The sequence below is a fragment of the Lichenostomus cassidix genome, chromosome 7 (genome assembly GCF_008360975.1).
Source record: "Lichenostomus cassidix isolate B80296 chromosome 7, HeHo_3.0, whole genome shotgun sequence".
Lineage (NCBI taxonomy): Eukaryota > Metazoa > Chordata > Aves > Passeriformes > Meliphagidae > Lichenostomus > Lichenostomus cassidix.
This window is the reverse complement of record NC_139488.1, coordinates 28,385,033-28,408,150: the sequence shown is the minus strand read 5'-3', so window position 1 is coordinate 28,408,150 and position 23,118 is coordinate 28,385,033. Positions and strand designations below refer to the sequence as shown.

General features: G+C 43.9%; 1 protein-coding gene and 1 long non-coding RNA gene across 12 annotated transcripts in view; both read right to left on the bottom strand.

The window, feature by feature from the left end:
• KALRN (kalirin RhoGEF kinase) overlaps positions 1–23,118 on the bottom strand; it is a 476,294-nt gene that overhangs the window by 64,509 nt on the left and 388,667 nt on the right. The window lies entirely within an intron of this gene.
• Positions 647–12,672, bottom strand: LOC146434851 (uncharacterized). Its single transcript, XR_014853526.1, has 2 exons — positions 12,248–12,672; positions 647–2,048 (listed from the first exon to the last, which is right to left on the bottom strand). It is a non-coding gene; the product is annotated as an uncharacterized LOC146434851 (long non-coding RNA).

The window sequence follows — 23,118 nt, the reverse complement described above, 5'->3', positions numbered from 1 at the left end:
CAGTCCCTCCCTCTGGCTGTCTTGCTCTGAAATGTGTTTCCACAGAACAGCTTACAACTGTGATGGGTATCTACAACTTCTCTGGTTGGAGGTTTGAGGCTTTTTGTCTCCATGTGTCAGCCTAACTCATTCTGCTTCAGAGTGCCATCTGAGCCCCTACATAAGCCACTGTGAATTTACAACAAGAATAAGAGAATAAATATTCAGAGTGAATCCACCAACCTGTTGGTGAGATACTCCTAGCCAGCTCCTATCCTAAAATTCTGTGAGACAGGAATCAAGGCAGGGAAGTAACATACCTTCAAGGGTATGAAGCAACATCCTTTTAGAATAGGCTTTTACTGAATAGAAGGGTGTGGAACAGCTCAGAAATAAAGCAGTTACTCCACACAGCGGGGTTCAAGGCCAGACACAGTATCTGTGCACACTTGATTTCATTCACCCATTCTCTTGCCTCGAGTCTGTGCCCAGCACATGTCCTGGACCAGCCCAGAGCACAGTGACAGCAAGTCCAACACATCTGCTGGGAGCACACGTCGGAGCAGCCTTCCAGTAATGCCACACAGCTGGGAGAGCAGATTGCTGAAGTCAAGAGCCACGCATTTCTTTAGCAAAGAAAGGAAATAAAAAGTCAAGACTAACAAGATCCAGAAAGGGCATGCTTCTTTTTTTTTTTTTTGAACAAATCAACATTTATTTCAATGTAGTGAAACAACTCGTTGAAGCACTTCTCTCAGTTCTACTTTACATTTTGTATTTACACTGTCCTCATTCTGTGACAAAAATAAAATAATCTCCAACCCTGAAGTTTCCAGAATAAGTGTCACTAGCAGCAAAAATAGCAAAGCCCCAAACACAAAGCAAAAATCCCCCTTGATATATTTTGATACGAGATTTTTGCTTGTTCCATAAAAAAAGTTTTAACCCTGAACCTTTATGAAAAGCTATATGGGATGACAAGGAGGAAAATGTCATGTTTGAAGCTGAACGAGAGCAGCATTTGCTGGCCTTTGCAAGTACACTGTTACTTTTAGCATAAGGAACTGTGAAATGCTTAGACACCCACATAGAAGCAGACTTTTTAACTTTGATCAAAGCAGTTCTGCTCTTCTGGGAGCGTAAGGGTACCAGAGTTGGCAAATGCCATCTTTTATCCTGGATGTTGGGCACAAAAACAAACTTTATTACACATGGTTTCCAAGCAGCTGTTAGTAAAACACAAGCCTTATTCTTTTGTGAAGTGTCAAGGGTCAGCTTCATTCAGCAGCTTCCAAATTGAGCTACTGTAAGAATTTAGAAGTAATTTCTCAGTTAAATGGCATCATTGCTAAGGTCAACTCTGCCTTATACTTGAAGTCAACAACCTCTATGACAAGGTGGACCACTCTGCGAAATGGGGGGAGAGGAGAGAAGATAATGGTATTTGAGTTTCATATTTAGATCTCACTATCTCAAAGGAAACTCTGGCTATGTACCCAAACAATTCTCCACGGAAACAACAGAAGAGTATCAGTGACAAAATTGGAATTGGAAAAATAAAAAAAAGCAAGAACAGAACCCAAAGCTTTTTGGGATAGGAAGAAAAACTGCATGTTGAGAAAGAAGGGATCGGTCATTAAACTTTCCAGGCGCACAGAGGGCTCAGAAAGCACAGAAAACAAGCAGAACAAACAAACACAACTGTGTGCATCTTAGCATCAGCTTCTTTTGCCAAATGCAGTAGCTTCCAACATTCAGCAGCTGTCTCTTGCTTTCTAGTGCTGTGGAGTTCTCTTTGGTACTTGGAGGCTGTGAGGAGCTCCGGGCAAAGAGAAAGTCTTTGTCCATTTACCAACCAATTCCAAAGGCGCTGATCTTGAATAACTTTACTAAGCAAGAATGACACAGATGTCTAGGAAAGGGGACTTTTCTCTTAGTAAAGTTGTGGTAGGTGCAGTGGAAACCCAAGGCAATCTACATGCTTGTCAAATTGTGCCTAGGTAAGAACAGAGTCCTCCATGAACGTCTCTCATTTGTTCACTCTTAAATTATTCAGGCTCTGACAGCCCCTGAAAAGAAAAGAACGGAAGAAGGATAAGTTGCAAGTGGTGCAGGGCAGGAGTGGACACCACGTAACCACCAAGAACAACGAGGTTGGGGTGTTTGACGACAGACACACTGCAGCTGCAGCCTCCAGGGCTGGTGCCCAAAGCAGCTTCCTCCACGCCCTCATCCTCCAGAAATACCAGCGGAAAATACAAGCTTACAGCAAAGGTACTGGTTGGGATGAATTAAAAGAAGTAATGAATGAAGTCAATGCAAACAGCGGTTTGGAAATAAAACACACAGATAAGAACTGCTGGTGCTTGTGATGCTTTGCTTTTGAAACACAGCACAGGGAAATGGCTAAGCAGCTCGGAGACTTTTAACTGCACACTCAAGACTATCAGTAAGGCTTGTGGGAAGCTTTAATTCATTCAGCTTAAGTAGCAAAACCAGAACATCACTTGCTGTCCCATATAACAGGCTCACGCGATCTGCGTCTTGGTTTCTCGTTTGACAGCTCGGCAGGGAGCAGCTCTGTGAGGAACCTTCCCCGTGATGCCAGTCAACAAGTTTATCAAATTTCAGGTGACAAAGTCACTACTATGCTCCATCTGCGTCAGCAAGAAAGATGGACAGGAACTTGAAGTTTCAGAGAGCATCTGCTACATGGGAACAGGAGAGCTCTCTGCAGCACCCTGCCGAGGTCTCAGCCCTCTGAAGCTGTGCCAGTGCCTTGACCCAGACACCAGCCTTCCCAGTGAGGCTAGACCTAAGAAACTCATTGATTGTGACTTCTGGACGGCCACACAGAGCCATCCACATCATTGCTGCTTACCAGCTGCCTCTTTAGGGAAAAAAAAAAATCTACCTCCAGCTTAGCGGAGATGTGGAGAGGTGCCCTGCATAAACTGCTTCGTTCCCATCTGCATCACCGAGTCTCATCACAAACAGCTGTAAAAATGCTCTACCAAACAATGTGTCTAATAAACTGTCATTACAAAAGCCATCTTCACTGTTGCAGAGTGATTGCGTCCTTTTGGCCCCATTTTTCAAAGGAATCAGGAAAAAGAAACACTTACTTGCATACAACAGCAAGGATTAGTCTAGTAACAGAGGCTCTTTGATTCTAGAAAGGCTTTGTTGAATACAGGTGACCTGTTACTGCATTTTAAGATGTCTGATCACAGACATCACCTGCCTGATAGTTCAGTATCTCCAGGACAAGTGACTGCAGTGAATACTCAGCAAGCATTAGCCTTTGGATCTTCGTCTGGAACTTGCCTTCCTGTAGGCTTGTCTTAGACACACTGACAGATCAAACTACACCAACACAGCTCTGAGCAGCTACTGCCCCACCATGAGCACCCTGGAATGTTCAAGCCTGGGTAATTTCTCTGATACTAAGACAAAGTCAACTAAAATGCTGCTCTCTGCTCAGCACCTGTGCACTGGCAGGAGCTGTGCTCTGCTACCATGGAACTGAAGTTACTGCTAACATTCAAAGCATGTCCCTCCTTCTTGCCTAAAGCTATGATTTTCCTTCTGCCGTCCTAGCAAGAATCCCTGTTGATTAATATTTATTCCATTTCCTAAAGAAACCTATTCAGCCTCCACATGCTTCAGCTGAGAGCGATGTTTGAACATTGTGTTGATCCTCAGAGTTCAAACTGTAGAAGGTACAAAGAATACCAGACTTGAGGCACTTCAATTGTATTCACTGTGAATCATCATTTTACATTGTACCACTCAGACACATTTGGATCTAAAATACATTTGCATTTCTAATTAAAACAGATTACCATTAGTAACTAAAGAATGTCTTAAATCAGAATCCCTAGGCCATAAAAGCTAATTGCACGATGCTAAAACTGGATTTCAAAAATATACATATTATACCCCCTGCAGGATTAATTAGGCAACATCTCTTCAAAAGAGTTCTCAAAAGTGTATTTATTCAGCATGCGGTTAAATTATACCAGTTGTGCAACACTTCCCATGGCCTGCCTTGGCTCCTGCTCCTGTGGCAGAGGAGAGCTGGGGCCTTGCTCATCAGGGGGCTCAGCATGGACAAAGAGGATTCAGGACTGGAATCAATGAGCAGGGACACACAGGAGCAGCAACTGCTGCTCTGGCCACAGTAACAGGCACCCTGGAACAAAGTGATCTCGGGGGTGTGTGTGATGTGCTCCTCAGGACATGCAGGCTTACAAAAAACCTGAAATCAACTGGTTGATATAAATCTGGAAGCTGTAACTGCTGATGATCTGATGCTCAGTTGGTCACTGGTTTCCTACATGACCTCAAGGAAGTTTCAAAGCTCCCACTGAGCTGTAATGTGTTTTCAGACAGCTTACACCTGTACTGTGTCTTGGGGATGTGAGAAACCTCTGCTCACCAAAGCTGCACATGCCTTATGAAGGGAAAAGAAAAAAAACAACAGAGCGTAACAGGCCCTGTCCTTGGTTACTACAGTCTGTAGCTGTAATTGTCAGCAAGCCTCAACTACATTAAAAAGTGTCCTCAGAGTATTTAGCTGTAGCTGGGGATGTGCCACATTCTTCTGTGCTCTGAGCTGCTTGCTCCATGTGAAAAAAGAACATGGAAAAACGCTCAGGAAACACAACAGTAGAGATACCTCCACATCACTAAATCCAGTCCCTCATCATCATGGACCATAGTCCATAACTTTCCTAAATGTTTACTTCAATGTTGTCTTGAGCTAGTGAACAAGAGATCTTTGCTCAAAACTCACGTATAGATTGTACTTGTGCTTTCTCATAAATAGCAACATAGAATTTCCATGTTTAATTTACAACCTTCCAATACAAAAGATAATAATCTCCACCAGAAACCACCTACTGGTTCCTCAGGATGATGTTTGCTAATGGGTTCCCAGCAGGTCTGGCTCCCAGGCTTCAGCCCTTTATGGAACTTCACAGCCTGGAATATCATTTTGCAGGGGATCCAAGATTTCAAAGCTGTTGAGCTGTGCCAGGACTAGCAATGGCTGTACCACATGGCACAACCAAGTACAAGGGGTGCAATAAAGGCAACAGAATAGCAATTACTAGCTGCTCATGTGGCAACACACAAAACACGAGACACACTTTTTCCATTTCCCAAAAGTAACCACAGTTCTTGTATAGAAAAGGAGCACCCACAACCATTGCAGAGTACTGGGAGGTTAGGGAGTAAAATCCAGTCAGAACTTTCTGCAACATGTGTGCCACATTATCAAAAAATAAATGACAAATACCTGAACTGAAGTGTATGTAATGGTTCTCTCCCCATCAAAGAGAAGACACCCCATGGCTGTTTCATTATTACCTGCTGTAATTCAGCTTGCAGGTTCTATTTTTCATCTCATTAGGACTTCACTAGAGACATTTTCATATTTTGTCCTAATTACATGAAAGGAGCCCAGGTGATGTGTGTGATTCCCAAGTTCTCAGCCTTCTGGGAAGAGCATTGTGGGGCTGGTCCAAGGCAGAGGCTGAAGGAGTGAGAGCCAGGTCAAACCCAACAGGAGACCCAATGGGATGCAGTAACTACCTTTAATTCAAGGACTGGTTTGTGTTTCAGCATAAACACCCACATCAAAAAGCAGGAGCTAAGAGCAAACACATTAATTTTTGGTTTGTGGTTTTCCAATAGCAAAGAATGGGCAAGGGAGATGATTTCAAGCTTATCTCATTAGCAATAATCTCATTATTTTCTAATAATTCTTTACATGTCCTGAAGTCCTACTTGTGATCTACATGGCTTTTCTAAGAAAAAAGCCATATGTGCTTCTAAAACACTATTAAAAAGTAACTTTACATGACACAGAGTGGTGTGATGCAATATTAGCAATTGAACTGTTCTGCAATAGCAACTGATGTGCAGTGGCTAAACTGGCAGAAAATTGGATTTCCTTACTGAACTGAAAACCACAATACCTGTAGATCCCTGCTGTAATCACTAACTGCCCAACCAATTCCTCTCTTTTCGAAAGAAATTGCAACATTTGCCAAATATGAAAATATTAAAGCCTGTTAACAGACAAGAATTAGACTGAAATCTAAGTATTCTGGTGTGCTTGAAAATTATCTCAATGCCATTTTTAGACTGAAAACTTTGGAAGTTTGGGGGGTTTTTAACATTGAAATGATAGATGACTTTTCCCACTACACACACAAGTTTTAACAAGGTGTATACTGAAATGTAACAGTTTGGAAAAAAACCCAAACAAAATCCTTCTGGGGTCATGTGAAATAATTGCCCTTTTTGTTTCACTTCAAAATGGATAGATTTTATTCCAGCATCCGTGCATTGAATTCCTGAACAATACATCTATCTGGCACTTATTTTATAGGAAAACAGCATGTTTAATTACCCCACGTCTTTGCACTGAGCAGGGAGTTACCCAAGCTATATTTTTCACAATTATCTGTTCTCTTTTCCTTAGAATAAAGTCTCCTGTCTTCAGGTTTTTGACAAGATGAATAAAGCCTTGTGGGTTCTTATGTGCTCTTTGGAGTGAATAGGAAGTTTTGGAGCTTTGCCTGCATAAAAGCAAATCCCATGTTTCTTTAAAGCTGGACGGATTTATAAAAGTTGAAAACAACATAGCAATCTGAATAATAAGGATCCTCACCAAGTATTCACTGAAAGCTGATTTTTATGGAATCTCTTGCTATCTCTTTTTTACATACGAATTAATATCGAAAGTTTATTTTCTGTACCACTTCTGTTGCATCCTGTATATAACCACATGTCAAAAGAACTGCGAGATTAGTCACAACAGGGAGACATGAAGCCAAAGGATGAGGAGCTAACTTGTATCAGGAGAGTCAGAGCCATCTAGCAGTGCATGTAACATTCAAGAGAGAAAATAATACCACTATTATTGCTTGGATCTTGAGAACTGAGAGAAAGTTGCTAAAGCATCCCAGCACTGGCACTGACATGACAAACATTGGATTTACAGAAAGTGGCTGGTGGCAGGTGTGAGCAGGGAGCACAAAGTCATGTGCAGCAACTAGCACTTCTGAAAAGCTCAAACCTTGGATATTATTTTGCAGTAAACCAGACCTGCTGTATCTATGAACAAGGTTCCCAGCCTCAAAAAACCCTCCTGCAAACAGGTAAGATTTAACAACACTTAAAAATGAGTAATCTTAAAATGAACTCTCTGTTCCCCCAGCCTGGCATCAGAGCAGTAGCCACACTTCTCCTTTGACTGCCCATACTCAGAGGTTACTCATCAGCCCCAGGACTTGTCCTGAAGTTCTCCTACGTGTCATTGCCACACACACAAATGCTAAGAGTTCAGAGCAGTGTGTCTATTTACCCCAAAAGGCTGGCATGGGGACCATCAGTCATGCTTTTGGGACACGCTTAACTGAGGACTATGTGTCAGGAGGGCGTAGAGCAGGTGTGAGAAAGCACAGTTTCACACTAACAGAAAGAGTGAATTGTTTTTTGCTAACAGTATTCACCTTGTCACGTTAATTCTGCTTGCTCAACTGAGCAGCGTTTCTTCACCAACTCTTTTGTCCCTTCCAATAACTCTCTGCTATGACCTACTCTGACTCCTGACTCAGCCTGCAGAGGTGGGAAAACACAGGACTTGGAAGAGATGTTCCTGTCATGGGCTTACCAGTTTTCTCTTAATAGCATTGGAAGGAAATAACTTTCACAAACCTCTCCACAGCCGTTTGCTCATGAATTTGCCAGGACAAAGAGCAGAGCTCAACTCTGGCATGAGAGGGAGAGACACTGCCTACAGAGGACCAGAACACTTGATCCTCTTGATTTCACTGAGATACAACTAATGAGCAACAGATGGACATCACCCAAGGAGTTTATTTGGGGAACCTAACAGTTTCCTCATACTTCTCATTCAAGAAGGACCAGGAAACTAAGCAAGCTTTGGTTGACACCCTTAATTTTACCATTGTTTTCTCCTCTGCCTCAATTTTGACAGAACTGCTTTGGCCATGCATTCCATTATGCTTTACACAGTGCAACCATGGCTCAGCCTGAAGCACTAAATAAAATATGTTCAAATTAGGAAATGTTATGGGCTTGAATATATTACTGTAGATCACTCTCTTGCTACCACTCAGCACAAAGGTACCAGTTCCCTCAGCAAAGCTCTGCAGCTCCCTATCACAGTGTCAGCACCTTCTATAAAAAGCACCATCAGATCTCACTTTTTACCTAATGGAGAAATAACTTTTATTAATGTGCTGTTGACAGCCCTTGTAATGATGCTGGTTTTCCTAACTTCCAGTTAAGGCTCTGTTTCTGCCCAGCTAGGAAAGATGTACAAGCTGGCTGGCTGAACCCCCTTCACTGCACAGAAGTCATCATCGCTCTGTCAAGACAAGTTTCCTCTGTTAATCTTACAGCAAAGATTTAGGCAAGAAGAGGAAAAGAAAGGAAGGGAAGAAAGGAAGAAAAAGAAGACAGTAAAACAGAAAAATGCAGAAAGAAGACCAAAAGTGTAGGAGATAGAAGCTGGAGGGACAGAAAATTTAAAATAAGAGCTTTACCAGGAGCTTAGCACAGACAGAAACCCACTCAACCTTTCAACTTTAACACACTGAGATTTAAAATTTGCCATTCAAATTAAGATTCTTTGTATCTGAAATTAAAAGTTTGGATACAACCAGCAGCCTACTCAGAAGACCAACTTCTCAAGGAGGCAGAGGATGTGTTCTTTATTGAAGCCAATATGGCACATCCATTTAAATCCATCCTCCTGGTTTCTGGCTACCCTCAAGTATAAAGTATACTTTATTCTCACCTGAAGCCACTCTGCAGTCACGTAATATTTCTCAGCTGAACTCCTAAGTTATTCTAACAATTGATTACTTTTACCCACAGACCCTTTTCTCTGTCTGCACCTGGTAAATTCATAGCAAGCTTCTTAAGTCCAGTAGATGGGAACAACTCTCTCCTTGTGCTCAAAGAAAAACATTTCCTACACAATTTGTTTGTACTTTCCACCCTCCTGGTGTCCCTTGGGGCAGTGAGACCCAAGCGTGCTCCAGTTTGAACTAGAATTGAATGAGCTGAACTACTGCAAAAAAATGTCCTCTAAACAAGGCCCTGGGTTTAAGGCAGCACACAGAATTTAATGTCCAGGTTAAATCTGGGTCACTGGCTAGTCTTTACAACTCCCTGGGCACCAGAACCTGGAATTTAGTCTCCACCCAGTCAATGTCCATGTTCCCACTCACTGATGAGCTTCAGAGCACTGTGCTGGAGGTAGTGCAGAGGAATGGCACTCACACACTGGACTTGGCTCCGTGCTTAAAGGCAACAAAGTTTGGATCTTCTCACATTCAAAGCATGCAGCTGACCACTTACTTTAGAAAAGACATTTCACAAAGCAGGAATCCCTCACATCTCTTTATTTTCCCTCATCAGAACTCTTTTAAAGTAATCTCTAATCTGGACCACACAAATAACTGAGCAGATAGACTTCATGTTAAAAGAAATAAGGTATATTTAATTGCAAATCCTGGGCTGATTTCTAAGGAGAATTCAATGACTTTCTACATATCAGAAGACCATCAGAATTTGAACCCTCTTACCAGGGACAATTTTGCAGCATTAAGAAGCATCTTGTTACACTAGGTCACTTTGCACTTGTGCATTTAGGAGACACAGCAAAAAGCCCGGCTTGCACACTCTTGGCATAGTGAGGCCACTGGCCTAAAGGCTATGCACGTGTACTGCTCCTAACTAGCCCTTTTTATGGCTGAAAGCAAGTGACAGACTTTGCTCTGAGGCACTCCTATATTAGGATTCATATCTCTCTATACTGCAGAACAGAGAAGTAGTCCTTATTTAGTTCCTGCAGGCAACTATTGGGGTCAGAGCAAAATTGCAAATGGTACTAAGTGTCACTTGCTTTCTCTGGATGGATCCCAACAGCTCTGTACATGGGCAAAGCTCACAAGATCAGAAACTCACCATGAGAAACAAGCAAAGAAGCAGCATCAAGATCTCTACTGCTGCAATAGACAGTGGAATACTAATGCAAAAGTGTTTTGAGTCATCTGTCAAAATCCTTCAGAGAAATGCCCAGTTACACAAAACGTACATATTTCATGATACACAGGGGACCTTGGGTTTGGGGTTTTTTCAGCACTACATTATTGCTGCTATTTAGGAGATCGAGCATCCACTTCCAAGCTCCATGAAAAGCAATGATGCTGCTCATACCAACTCTTTGAGCACAAAACCTGTGCTTGAGCACAGACTGCAGGCTCATCTTCCTGGTTTCTGTCACTGGACAGTTCTTATTCACACAACAAAACCTGCTCAGTTGCTGCAAAAGATCAAGATACTTCAGGCACTGGCACCAGGAAAAAGCAAAGATGAGTTTTCAAAGGAAAATGTAAGGTCACCTATGGGGCAGCACTGAGAACAGCTCTGAGGTGCTTCACACCCATCTTAAATACAAACCACAGTCATCTCTTTGCACTGCAAGCCTGGGATCAGTGGGAAGCCCTGCGATGAACAGTGTCCCCCCAGGTGATCACTGTCAACACAGAATACATGAAGTTAGAGCTTCAAAGGTCTGGTTGCCACATTAAAGCATCTCCAAGCTTAATGGCAGAAGTTGCCAACAAGGGCACACTGATGCTGTAATCTGGGACAGCTGAATCCCTTGTCAAACATCAGGTTTGGCACCTGCTTAAATTCATAGAGTATTTCCACCAACTCTGATTTTCTTTAATAAATATAGCATGACAGATAGCCTTTTAGAACTTTTTGCCCAAAGTTTACAACCAAGGACAAGAAAGAAGTAAATCGATCTGTATGGCAAAACACCTTTTGTTACCAACCCAGTAAAGCAGAATTGCAAACACAGTTAACATTTCAAATGGAGAGAAAAGAGCCAGCTGTTTCCCCTTCCCCCTTCCAGAGACGCCTGTAGGCAGGACAGGCAGCAGGGAGATTTTAATCCGTTAGAATCAACATTTTCAAGACCAGAGCTCTCTCAGAGAGCTTGAATACTGCTCCAGCCTGCTGCATGGGCCAACACATTAAAGCACAGGCTGTCCAAGAGACTTGGCTTTCACAGTGGTTTAGTACCACAACGTTTCTGCAGGCAGCCCTACCCCTACAACCAGATTACATGTTCCTTCTTAAAGGCTGCAGAACAGCAGGGTGTTGTGCATTGACCTCAAGAATCACTTCCTTGGCATGAAGTGGTGTGTTCTCCCCAGGCTAAAAAAAATCCCATCTTACGAAGAAGTGGCAAACTCCATCACCAACTAGTTTGCTGCTGTCACCACATAAGTGTGACTAATTCAATAACTGGGGAAAGAGGGCTCCTGCATCGCAAATGTGTGCCTCAAGAAACAGGTAGGCCCACCCGTCCTGAAAGTCATCTTTATCTGCTCTTTATTTGGGTTCCACAGTTACAAAAAAAATGCATTTGAAAGCTTTAGTTATTAAGGAAAAAAAAAAAAAAGACGTCAAACAAAAGCCAAGTTTTGTTCAGGACATTTTGGCTGGCCAGTCAGAGAACAGGAAACATTGAAATACCACAAGCAGATCTTTGAAAAACTCGCATTATCCAGAAGTTCAAGAGCCACATCGCAGCATAAAGACTTCAGGCTGGAAAACCTTCAGTCAATGCATCTGAGCTGCGCTGCTCCACATAAAAGCCAGATTTTGATTTTATTTTTACAAGGCGCTCCAGCTGCCCTGGCTTTCCCACATCTCTCTCAGCATTTCAGCTCAGCCAGTTTCCCCAGACCTTCCCCCATCACCATTCAGAGATTTGTGAACTGTGAGAAACAGATGTTCTCAAAGCATTTTGCTCCTACCCGAGCCCAAGAAAGACTAGAAAGGAAGGGGGGGGGGGGGGAAAGAATCATTTAAGCAAATATTTCTCCCCGCCCTATTGACCCGCTAGTCCCAGGGTGTTTCCTACCAGCAACGATAAAATGTAAAACTGTAAATGTAAAACTGTATCAACTCCAGCCCTCTCGCTCGCGGTGCCCGTTACCGGCTCAGCCGCCGCTCTCCCTCCGCCGTCCCCGGGGCCGAGAGAACCGCTGTCCCCCACTGTCCCTCGCTCTCCCCGGGGCTGAGGGCACCGCTGTCCCCGGGGCAGCCGGCGGAAGGACCCTGCCCTGCCGAAGGCACCTCTGAGCCCCCGGCCCCCCAGCAGCCCCCCGGGCCAAGCTCCCGAGCCGCGGGCCCCACCGACCTTTGCAGGAGCGGCAACAGCAGCAGCACTTCGCCAGGAGCCATCCTACACCGGAGCGGGCGGGATAGCCGCGCCTGCCCGCTTTCATGCTGCTTTCGGGCTGCTCATGGCAAGGAGCCACCGGCCCGCTTGCGAAAAACAACTAATCAAATACTACTACTACTACTACTAACAATAATAATATTAATATTAATAAGGACCCTCAAGCAAAAAAGTAAAAGAAGGCTAGTTGCGGGCAGGCGAGCAGCGCGGCAGAGCCGCTGGCGGCCGCGGCAGAGCCGGCAGCCGCTGTCCCCGCCGAGCCCGGCGCACCTCCGGGGGCGGCGCCTGCAGCGGGGGGCGGCGGGGCGGAGCGGAGCGCGCCTGGCCCGGCACGGCTCGGCTCGGCACGGCTCGGCACGGGCGGGGGGGCTGCGGCCGGACCGCGCTCCGCCGCTCGCTGGGAGGAACAAGGAGTTTCAGGGGGAAGAAATGCAGAACTGCGGTATCTGCGCCCAGGCAGGAGGCATCCGAGATCAGGAGCGAGAAATAAAAACTGCCTGGAAGGAAGTTTGCTGAAGCTCTGATACGTTGCGGATGGGGGGTTCCTCCGAAGTCTTTAAAAGGCAAAACTTGTATTACTGCGGGATTTTTTTAAACTTCACAATGTTACTGGCTTCCCTCCCCACCCCCGGCCCCCAGTGCCATTCCTTAACTTACGCATCTGACAGCTAAAACTCTTTACAACTAGCTGAAAATACTGCCCAGCCAGCTGTGATCCCAAGGGTTCTGCCTGCTTCCTGCAGCCTGAAGCACTGCAGGGGGAATGCCTACCCTTCTGACACACGGACCAAGACACTTGAGATCCAGAGGCATAGCTTGCTTTGGAAGGTGCCAGCCTGTTGTGTTATAATTTCCCACCTAAAGCATAGAAAACTGGAGGTGCCAAAAACATCCCGAACCTTGCTGGAGGCAGCTGGTAGGAGAGGTCGGGCAGGATTCCAGAGCAGCAGCATCATAGTTTTGTACTCTTGCATCAAAAGCTGAACAAACCCAACAAGCTCCTTCTCCCAGGCAAACACTGGTATTGAGAGGGAAGAGCAGAGGGGAGATGTGCCATGCTTTGTGCTGCCGTGTGCCAGGGTTTCAGCCCGAGCGGGCACGGCTCTGCTGGTTCCACAGACTGCTGATCTGATCTAAGGCTTTTGGTAATGGCTTTGGGGTATGTGCCAGTCCTGTGGGGCAAAAGGCCATTTCTGGACACGAAGGGAGGGTTATAGCCACTGCAGAGTACTAACAAACCCACCTCAGGTTGCACCTGTGTGGGAGGTGCTGTTGGCCAGGGGCAGGCCTGGACTGAGTGATTCCATGGAACCATTGGGTGGGATCATGCAGACCCTGAAGGACTCCTGGCAGAAACCCCCCAGTACCTGGCACCAAGAGGGGACAGAAGCCCTCCCTGAGAGACTCCCTCCACCACAGGGGCAAATACGAAATCTTCCTGCTTCACTTTTGGCTGCTCTGCAGAAACTATTCTTTGACTACAACCTCACTGGAAGGACTGACAACCTCATAACATGCCTGAAGCATGCGAATTTTCCTGTAAATGCCCTTGAGCACCAAGGTGTTTTCAATACAGGAGAACAAAGGGCACTGCAACTGTTTCCCTTTTGCTGTGTCTTTCTTTGACTTGGGCCTTTGCCTATCTGGGAGCTGCAAGGGAATGTCTCGGGGGTGCACTCAGGGCTCTTGTGCCTGTAGTAGGGAGATAAAATGTCTCACATGAAGGAGAAACTGCAGCTGTAGCCAGACAAAGAAAAGATGGTCTGGGAACCAGCTGGGACACCCCCACCTTCTGCACCTCTTCCTTTCTGTGTTTGCCCCTGCCACAGCTCCCCAGGCAGCAGCTCTTCAGGTGGCTGTTTTGGCCACCCAAAGTGCCAGGAAGTAAGAAGGCACCAACTCAGGTCCTCTGAGTGATTCAGGAAACTTGTAGCAGCACTCTTCTGAGAAGGCAGCTCCTCACTTCTCTGCTTTGGACTTCAAAATGCATCTCTCTTTTCTAATCCACGCTCTTGCCCCATGGGCTGGCTGCCTCCCACTTGATCTCAGCCTGCTGTGTGCAAACAGAAAAAGGGTAAGGTGAACATGCTTTTCACTGGCATTTCACTGCTCATGTGGCATCTGCCCAGACCAGAGATACAGGACCTGAGGCAGGAACAGGCCATACACAGCACCTGGTTTGCCAGATCCCAGCTCTTGGTGGGTTCTAAAGGTCATCTTAAGAAAACCTTTCAGACTCCTCATTTAAGAAACTAGGAAACAGCCTAAGTGTAGCATTTCACCTCTGAATTCTCGTGACTGTTGGAAGAGTCGTCCACTATGAGGAGCTTTGTGGGTCTCTTCCAACTCAGCAAGTTCTGTGAGTCTGTGTGAGCCAAAGCAGCAGCCCCTGGCATGGTGGGGAGAGCCCAGGGAGGCCAGGGAAGACTGGGCTGATCAGAGCCATCGGCTGAGAGCCAGAGTGGTGGAAAAACATGGATTGTGTGCCGGCAGAGGCACCACAATAACTCTGACAGGGGATAAGGCTTCGCTAAACCAGCACGTGGACATCAAGTCTGAGACTGTGCGGAGGGTTAGGAAGCAAGTTTGTAGCTCTTGTAATTGCAGGCAAACTTTAAAACATAATTAGGGGGCAATCTCAGCTCTTAAAAACACTCATTCCCTAATTAAAACATAATTGAAGTAATTATTGTGGGAGGAAGCAGGCTCCACCCCTCCCCAATCTACAGTTTCAGCAACGTTGTGAAGGTTATCTCTATAAAGTTGCTCTTCAAAAACACACACATCTATGCATACTCACAGAATGAATTATACATGGAATAAATATTTCACAAAATAAGGCTGAAAGCCATATTCTCAATAACCACACCATACCAATTAGCTCCTATAAAGAAGAGGAGACATGCTGTGGGCAGTCTAGCTCAGCTCCAGCCCCAGCTGGGAAAAACATCTGTCAGCAGTAGGCACTGTGCTGCCAACTGCACTGAGTCTTTAGCTTCAAGTAGGGAATTCAGCCTTTTTGAAGTAGAAGTCTTGCAGAGATTGTGTTCTGTATGTTCCCTACAAGGAACACATCCCTGCCTTTGCTCTAACCTGTGCTTGAGTCAAAGAATAGAGTCATGGAATGGTTTGGGTTGGAAGGGACCTTAAAGGTCGTCTTATTCCCACACCCCTGCCATAGGGAGGGGCACCTTCCACTGTCCCAGGTTGCTCGAAGCCAACCTGGCCTCGAGCACTTCCAGGGATAGGGCAACCACAATTTCTCTGGGCAATCTGTTGCAGTGCCTCACCACCATCACAGGAAAGAATTTCTTCCTAACATCTAATCTAAATCTCTCCTTTTTTACTTTAAAACCATTCCCCCTTGTCTTATCATTATCTGCCCATGTAAAAAGGCACCCTCCCTCTTTGCTATAAACCCCCTTTACTGGAAGGCTGAGTCAGAGGAGTTCTTTGAGGAAACATCTCCTGGCACCACACACCAAACACTCCAATAATTACCTGAAGAGGAGTGAACAGGAAAATTTTATGGCGCTCACTGGCTGCATCTGAAGCTAAGTCTATTAACAGTGTGCCTGCACCATGGGTGTGCTGCCCTGCCCAACAGACCATGGAGGAGAAGTCATCCCAGTCTAATGTCAGGATGGCAAGGAAATTACTTCCGTCTACTCTTAAATACACCTTTAGAAATTCCCCACACATACGAGCTGCTTTCATATGAAATCTGAGAAGATCTGTGAAAAGCACTGTTGTTGCAGAAGGGAAGTAAATTCTAACACTTTTATCCAGACTTCTGGAGAAAACTTTGGGTTGAAAGATCAACACAGTCTTCTTCACTGTCTCCAGTGCTCCCTCATACCTGCAGCAGCTATTTCATTTTCTTAGGTTATAAACTGAGGGACCTATCTGAGGGAAACACAGGACAGAACAACGAGGGATGTAAACTGCCATGGCTTCATTTTGGGTCAACACAAATGCAGTGAAATATGCCTGGCCCAGATTGCCCTGGAGGTCTGTAATGCAGAACAGCAGTGACAATATTTCTCCCATAGTAACAGGTGCTGTTTCCTTCCCCCCATCACATACATAGGGAGATGAATAATGTAATAGCTGTCAGGAGCATCTGTTCATTACTTATGCAAGTCAATCCTACATTGTGCTTTAGGGTGTAAAGCGATCTCTGCAGAAAATCCATCCCTATGGACATCACTATCATGGAATAAGATGTACTATGGTTGATTTATTTTTTTAATCCAATGAAGCTTAAGTATTAACTACCCATTTCTGAGGGAGGAATAACAAACCAACTATCTAACAGAAATAACTCATGGATGGCAAAAGGAAGATGGATTTGTACAATTTTAAAAACATCATTTAAATATGTGGTGTGGTTTGCAGAGTCATATTCAGATAATGCAAGGACATGAATGAAATTTATATTTTGTTAATAGGGAGAGTTAAGTACCTCTGCAGAGCAATTCAGAGGGTGCACATGGGACAATAAACATGGATGTTCTGACAACCAGTCAGTGAGAAACACCAGGAGTAAGGACTTAGCAGAACTTGCTTTCAGATTTTGGTCTTGTTTCAATTCATGGAGAAATCAAGGGTTACACAGAAGCTTCAGGAGCCCAGTAGATGCTGGTTTCATTACTCATTCTGTCACTTGCTTTCTGGGGGACTTTAGGGGAAAAAATTACCATTTCATGCCTCAATTTTCCTATGTGCAATAAAAGGATATCAGCATTTCACATTCCCTTTCAAGTGGTCTGAAACAGAGATTAGATATCCTACACTGAACAACAGGAAGAGCTGTCATTGTTAGCTGTGTCTTGAAGTGAGTGTGGCAAAATATGGCTCTGGCACTACTGGCCTTTGGAATCAATTAAAAAGCACCTCAGTCCATGTGTCTTGCCTGCAAATGCTACTCACAAAACCAGGTAAATCTGAACAACTGGAGGGAAACAGATTGGCAGAGTGAAGCAGTCCTTGCTCAACCAGCACATTTCAGTACATTATTCTTGGCTCTGGCTCCAGCTATTTTCAACAGCACTAAACATGCATTAGATTAAATCAAATGAACCACATTCTTTAAAAATAGCCAGAGCCTTGTCGTGCCAGTTGGAAAAAGCAACAAGTTTATTGGGTACTAAAACAGATAAAATAAATTAAAAATAAATAAATAAATGGTGTCATATTCCCTCCTGGTGCAAAGAGAGCAGAACTCCAAGGAGAGGTTTTTGGCTGCTCAGTTCAGCACAGTGGTAGGTAAAAAAAGAACATTCTCAACTAGCTAAACCAAACAAATTAAGAAGAAATATAGACAGTCCAGCAGAACCTCCACGCTGTACTGCAATGTAGGCATATGTTCAGCAAATGTCAGGATATCTCATTCTTATCCCTCTGCTGTGGATGTCAGCATGGGATGGATTTATGGCAGCTTAGAAGAGTTGCCATGACTTAACAGCATCTTGGCACACCAACTCTACTGTAAAGCTAAAGGCCACAGCCAGACCTGTCTGTCTGCTGTGCTGGACCTCACCTTTATGTAGTGCTCACCCACCTCTTCCAAAGTCCCCTACTGACACCAGCCTTTCTTTCCTAATTTACAACCCATCTTTTCTTTTTCTCTGCATCCCATAAAGAAGGAAGAGTCTACAGAAGGAGAGAAGATTCTTGGTGACTTATCCCCAAAAGTGTCTTTAAAAGATCATCATGTAAAGGTGGATGACCACAGAGCAGACCACAGAATTAGATATACATATTCCCTTTCATGTGATTCAGTCTGTTTCTAGGGAATTTAGAGCTGCCCCCAAAATATTAATGTAGGTACAACCTAGGATAGTTTCACCCACTCTCGGGAGCAGAATACACCTGAAGAACATATGTACCCCTTCAACTTCCAGCCTGACTTTGCCTCTCAGAGATCTCAGAACAGATTCCTACATTGTCCAGTTTCTCTGATTTTCTGGGCACAGGACCAATTCTCCTACATATACACCTTCTTCCTGAGCAGTAACCATTTGCTGACAGAGAGCCGCTTAAGAAAACAGTTACAAGCTGGTGTAAAGTAGAGCCCTGTTACCATCCTCCCAGACCTCAGAGCAGACTCACCTGCCCCTGGACTGGCTCTACTTCTTCAGCAAGGTCTTGTGTGAGCAGAAGGGACTTGTCTGGCTCGCCAGCAGTGCCACCAGATGAGTTATGCTCAGATGAGGCTGCAGCAAAGAGCCTCAGGTCACAAACCAGTCTGACCTGGGAGGCTCCACGAATGAAACCACAACCCCATTGTGTCTTGGTACAGTGTTGATTGGCTGCTGGGGAACTGTGCTGGGTGGTGGGCACATCCTGAACGAGCTACTGGTCAGAATAAAAAAACAACCAACCCTTCAGCAGAAAAGAGTGAAATAAAAATTTAAAGCAGGTTTTGTGTTCGTTTCCTGAGGCACAAATCTCCATTAGAACACAGACGTATCTTTGGGAGTTACAGCAATACCCAATGACAGAAGACAAGAAGCATTAAAGCACTGCCTTTTGGACATGTTTTGGTTCCTGTCTTACTGTGTTGAGCCTCAGTGGGGAAATCACAAGCCTATCTCAGCCCATCATGGTCTGCTTACCAAGACAAACAGGAGCCTCACCCACTTGTGCTTGACAGAGGTGAGTTGTTTTAGCAACTACAAACTAACAGTGTAACAGAAGTATTCCTGGCCTGCTTGTCCCAACTTGCCTGACGTTGTTCTAGTTGGATGATAGAAGCCACAACTGATTTTCCTTTACATGCCATTTCTCTTTATTTAGAGTAACTTGTTACCTTTTTTGGTTTGTTTGTTTGTTTGTCTAGTGGAAGAGTGTCCTAGGTTACAATATAGATGTATTTAGCATTCTTTTACCACCAGCTGTGGGACATTAGCTGTTATCTCCTGCTATAACTCACCCCTGATAACAATTAATGAGCTATCAAGAACTAACCACATGACTCATGGAATTATCTCATCCCATTGTGAGATGCTCCACCCAGGGGGGAGGAGCCAAGCATTCCCACCTGGATATAACCTGGCTCTGAACTGCACAAGCAGCTCTGTCTACTGGGCTCCCAGAGGACAAGAGCTACCACTGGACCTTCAGCTAGAGACTAGACCTTCCACAGGATCACTGCTTCAACTGAACTACTTCATTTGGACTGCTACTACCACCCCAACAGGGTGTCAGGTTGTATCTGACTTTGTCAGTGCTTTTCCTTATATTATTTCACTTATTTTTAATTTTTCCTATTAAATTTTAATCCTGACTTGTGATCTCCCACTGGTTTGTTTTCAAACTAATACAAAGAGTAGTCAGACAATTTTCCTGAGATGTTCTGCAGCAAATTGCAAGTTCTGTTCATTCCCTTTCCACTCATCCAGTACTCAACACAAAGAGGGTTCAAGGCAAGCTAAAAGAAAAATTAAAAACTGGCACACGCTATTTGCTTCTTAGAGAGAAAATTTTCTCTGTTTGGCCAATCTGGAGGAATTGCACTGGTGTTAAAATAAAATTCAAAGTCAGTATTGTAAAACCGTATATTTGGGCCAAATTACTGCATTAACTGTATTTTCCACTTCCCTTTTATTCTAAGTTTAAAAGAACACAGAGGAGTGAGTTCTTACCAGGCCATGTTTAGGATGGCAAAGCTTTCTGATTTATGATACCAGATCTAAGACAAGCGTAAAAGAATCTGTAAAGCTGCTATTGAAACTTATGGTGGGTATAAATAACAAGGGCACACATAACAGGCAGCCTGCTGTGCAGAGAATCGAAAATAAGAAACTAGTTTAAAAACTATTTTTATCAGCTGGTGGAATGACTGGCTAGAAAACAACCCTTCTTTTTTCAGTGTGGAGCACCTCTGCCTGCTTTTATTGGTGCCCATATACCAGCAGTTTGAGTATTTTGAGGATGTTAGATCTCTGACAGGCAGGATTTGGGCTGATGTTCTGTACAGAAATGCTGCTCCTGGGATTGCCAATTACAGATTGCCAGCCTAGCACCAAAAACTCTGGAAATGTCCCTTCTTCTTAGTACCATCAGACATTGCCAAAAACTGGATTTATACACATTGGAATTTCCAGTCACCACAAGACAGAAAACCTTCTTTTCTTTCTGTGAGAGGGACAAGCACATGTCATGGAGTATTTTTTCTTTCCTATGTTCAGTCGGTGTTTATTTCCTATGTTCTCTTGGTATGTAAGAGTTCCACATTACATGCTAGTTCCATCGGCACTTTGAGTTGTCAAGAGCCAACAGTACTGCCAAAAACCTTTTGTTGCCTTTTCTGTCTCTCCCAGGTGCTGCTCCTTCCTGCTGCTCCCTCTGTGCCAACAGAAATGTTTGTGCAGCCTCACAGTGAATCTGATCTGCAAATCCAAGTTAAAATTAACCGAGTGGGGGAAAAAAAAGGTTTGTTTTAGCCCACATTGGTTCCTTGGTCTGCCTTCATTCTCCTGTCAGTATTGCTCAGATTTCACTCCCAAAGCCCCAAGTTGTGTGGCTGTTGCATCACCTGTACTGCTGTGCTATCTCCTGGTCTCGGTGATCCTGCTCGCTGTGGTAGATCCTGGCTGCTCAGGTAGGCACAGGACATATTCCTGAGGTTCAGCCTCCCCATGTGAGACAAAATGGGCACTTCCAGCTGGCTGACAATCCTCTGCTCAGCTGGGAGAAGCACCAGCCCAGTGCTGCTGAGCTCAGGCCCATCTCTGCTGTGCCTGCATGTCCTGTTTTATGATGGCAATCAGAAGCTGATGGGAGAGTAAGGAGCATTTTTGCATTTTTTCCATGCAGAAGGTACATCTTTGGAATAAGGAAAGGCTGCAGCAGGTTAAGCATGGCAGAACGTGTCGTGCTCCCAGGTGAAGGCTGTGTTCCAGCAGTTGTCCTGGGGAGCAGCACTGTGTGGGCACAGCACAGCCACAGCAGATCTGTCTGAACAGATGTGCAATGGCCATGAGGGTTACTGGGTAGAAAACCTGAGCTACCTCCCCCAGCCATCTGTGCACAAAGCTTTTTTCAATAAGGTTTTTCACAGGTCAGATTGGCACCAAGAGTACCCTGATTCCTTCACATGGCATGAAACCTAATTTGACTTTTGTAGTCAGTGAAAGGAAAAATGTTCTTATTTCACTGAGTAAGAGGCTTGCAGAGTTAATAAGCTCTTCAGTGCTTTTCTGAAGAATGCCATTTGCTTCTTAAAGCCAGAGTCTGTTCTCTGGTACCTAAATGCAATTCCCATAGATTTCCAAAGAAACTGAATATATGTTCCTTGACAAAATGCAGCTATTAACTTAAAATCCTGAAGGTACATGAAATCTACAGAGGAAAAAAAGGATCTGGGTAAACTCTGGAAGAAGTAAAACTGAAAAGACCTAAAATTACCTTTTAGAAGTGTAACTTGAGTTCAAATATTTCAGTGTTCTTCCCTAGTCTAGGAAATAGAAAAATGCCCTTGTAATATGAACATTGGGGGCTACTGCTGAAATTGTAGTCTTTTTTACTTTCAAGAGCAAAGGGCAGTAAAAAACCTATAGTTTGGCATCCATCAGTTTAATATTTATTAGTGAGAAAAGTGGAACCTTAGGTTCACTTCATGAAAACAGGAGTCACTGACACTCAGGAGCTGCAAATTGTCTTGCTAAGGAGATGTAGGCAGGGCTGCTTTATCAGTGAAGTGTTGGATAGTGTATAACTACTGTTTTTCTTGGAAAGCACACCTTCAGTGAGGCTGGAGGCCATCCCAACCTTTCCTGAAATATGCAAGCAATTATCTCTATCTTTATGCTGTGTAAAATTTAATTTGTATTTTGCAAACTCTGTAGAAAAAAAAAAAACAGCTTATTTGACTGTATTAGAACTCTGCAGAATCAATGAATGTTCAATGCATTTATGAAGACTATGTGATACAAATGTAAAATAATACTGTCTAATAAGTGCTTAGGACATCCAAGGACAAGAATGGTTTAACTTCTCTTATCCTGTTCTAGGTTGTGAAAGACTTACTTAAACTGATTTAAGGAACATATAGTCAAATATGGACTCTGCCTTAAAGAAAAAAAACCTACAATTTTGGAGTTTAGGACAACATTTTTAAGAAGAAATAATATCCTTTAAGAGACCAGTTAATATGAATGGAAAAAGATACACTGGCATTTATGTAAATAACCTCCCATTCTAGACTTTTAGACCATCATAGTGGAAATAACATTAACTCTACTTTCTAAAATTTGGGATTATTTTGAACTAAGCAAATTTGACATCGTTTCAGGCTCTTTTGCAAAATGTTCAACTTGGGAATAAGTGCTCTGACAAAATGCTTGCGTAAATGACAGGGAAATCAGGCTGCTTGTGTCAGGATCAATGTATCAAATCTGTGCAGCGTGCTGAAGCAGATACACAGAAACATAATTTCTATTACTGGAAATATATTATTTAATACACATGTGCTTTACATCACAGTTTGCCTATCTCCGGCTCAGACCGGTCAGGGAAATGGGATTTTTAGCAGTAGTTCACTTCACAACATGCTCATAAAATATTTGTTCAAGATTAGCAAAGGAAGGACCAGCCCAGCAGTATACAGGCCTTACAGGGTACAAATACCACATTTAGGATTAGTCCCTTTAACTGTCTGGAAGCTGAAAGAGTGGGGAGACAACATTTTGGGGAAGCCAAAATCATGAGTCATTAGTATTTGTCTTAGTGCAATTCTTTCAAGGACTAATAGTTACAGGTTCAATCTTTATGATGGTGCTATTAAAAAGTACATCCACAGTTTGACATTAAGTTAGTAGTGA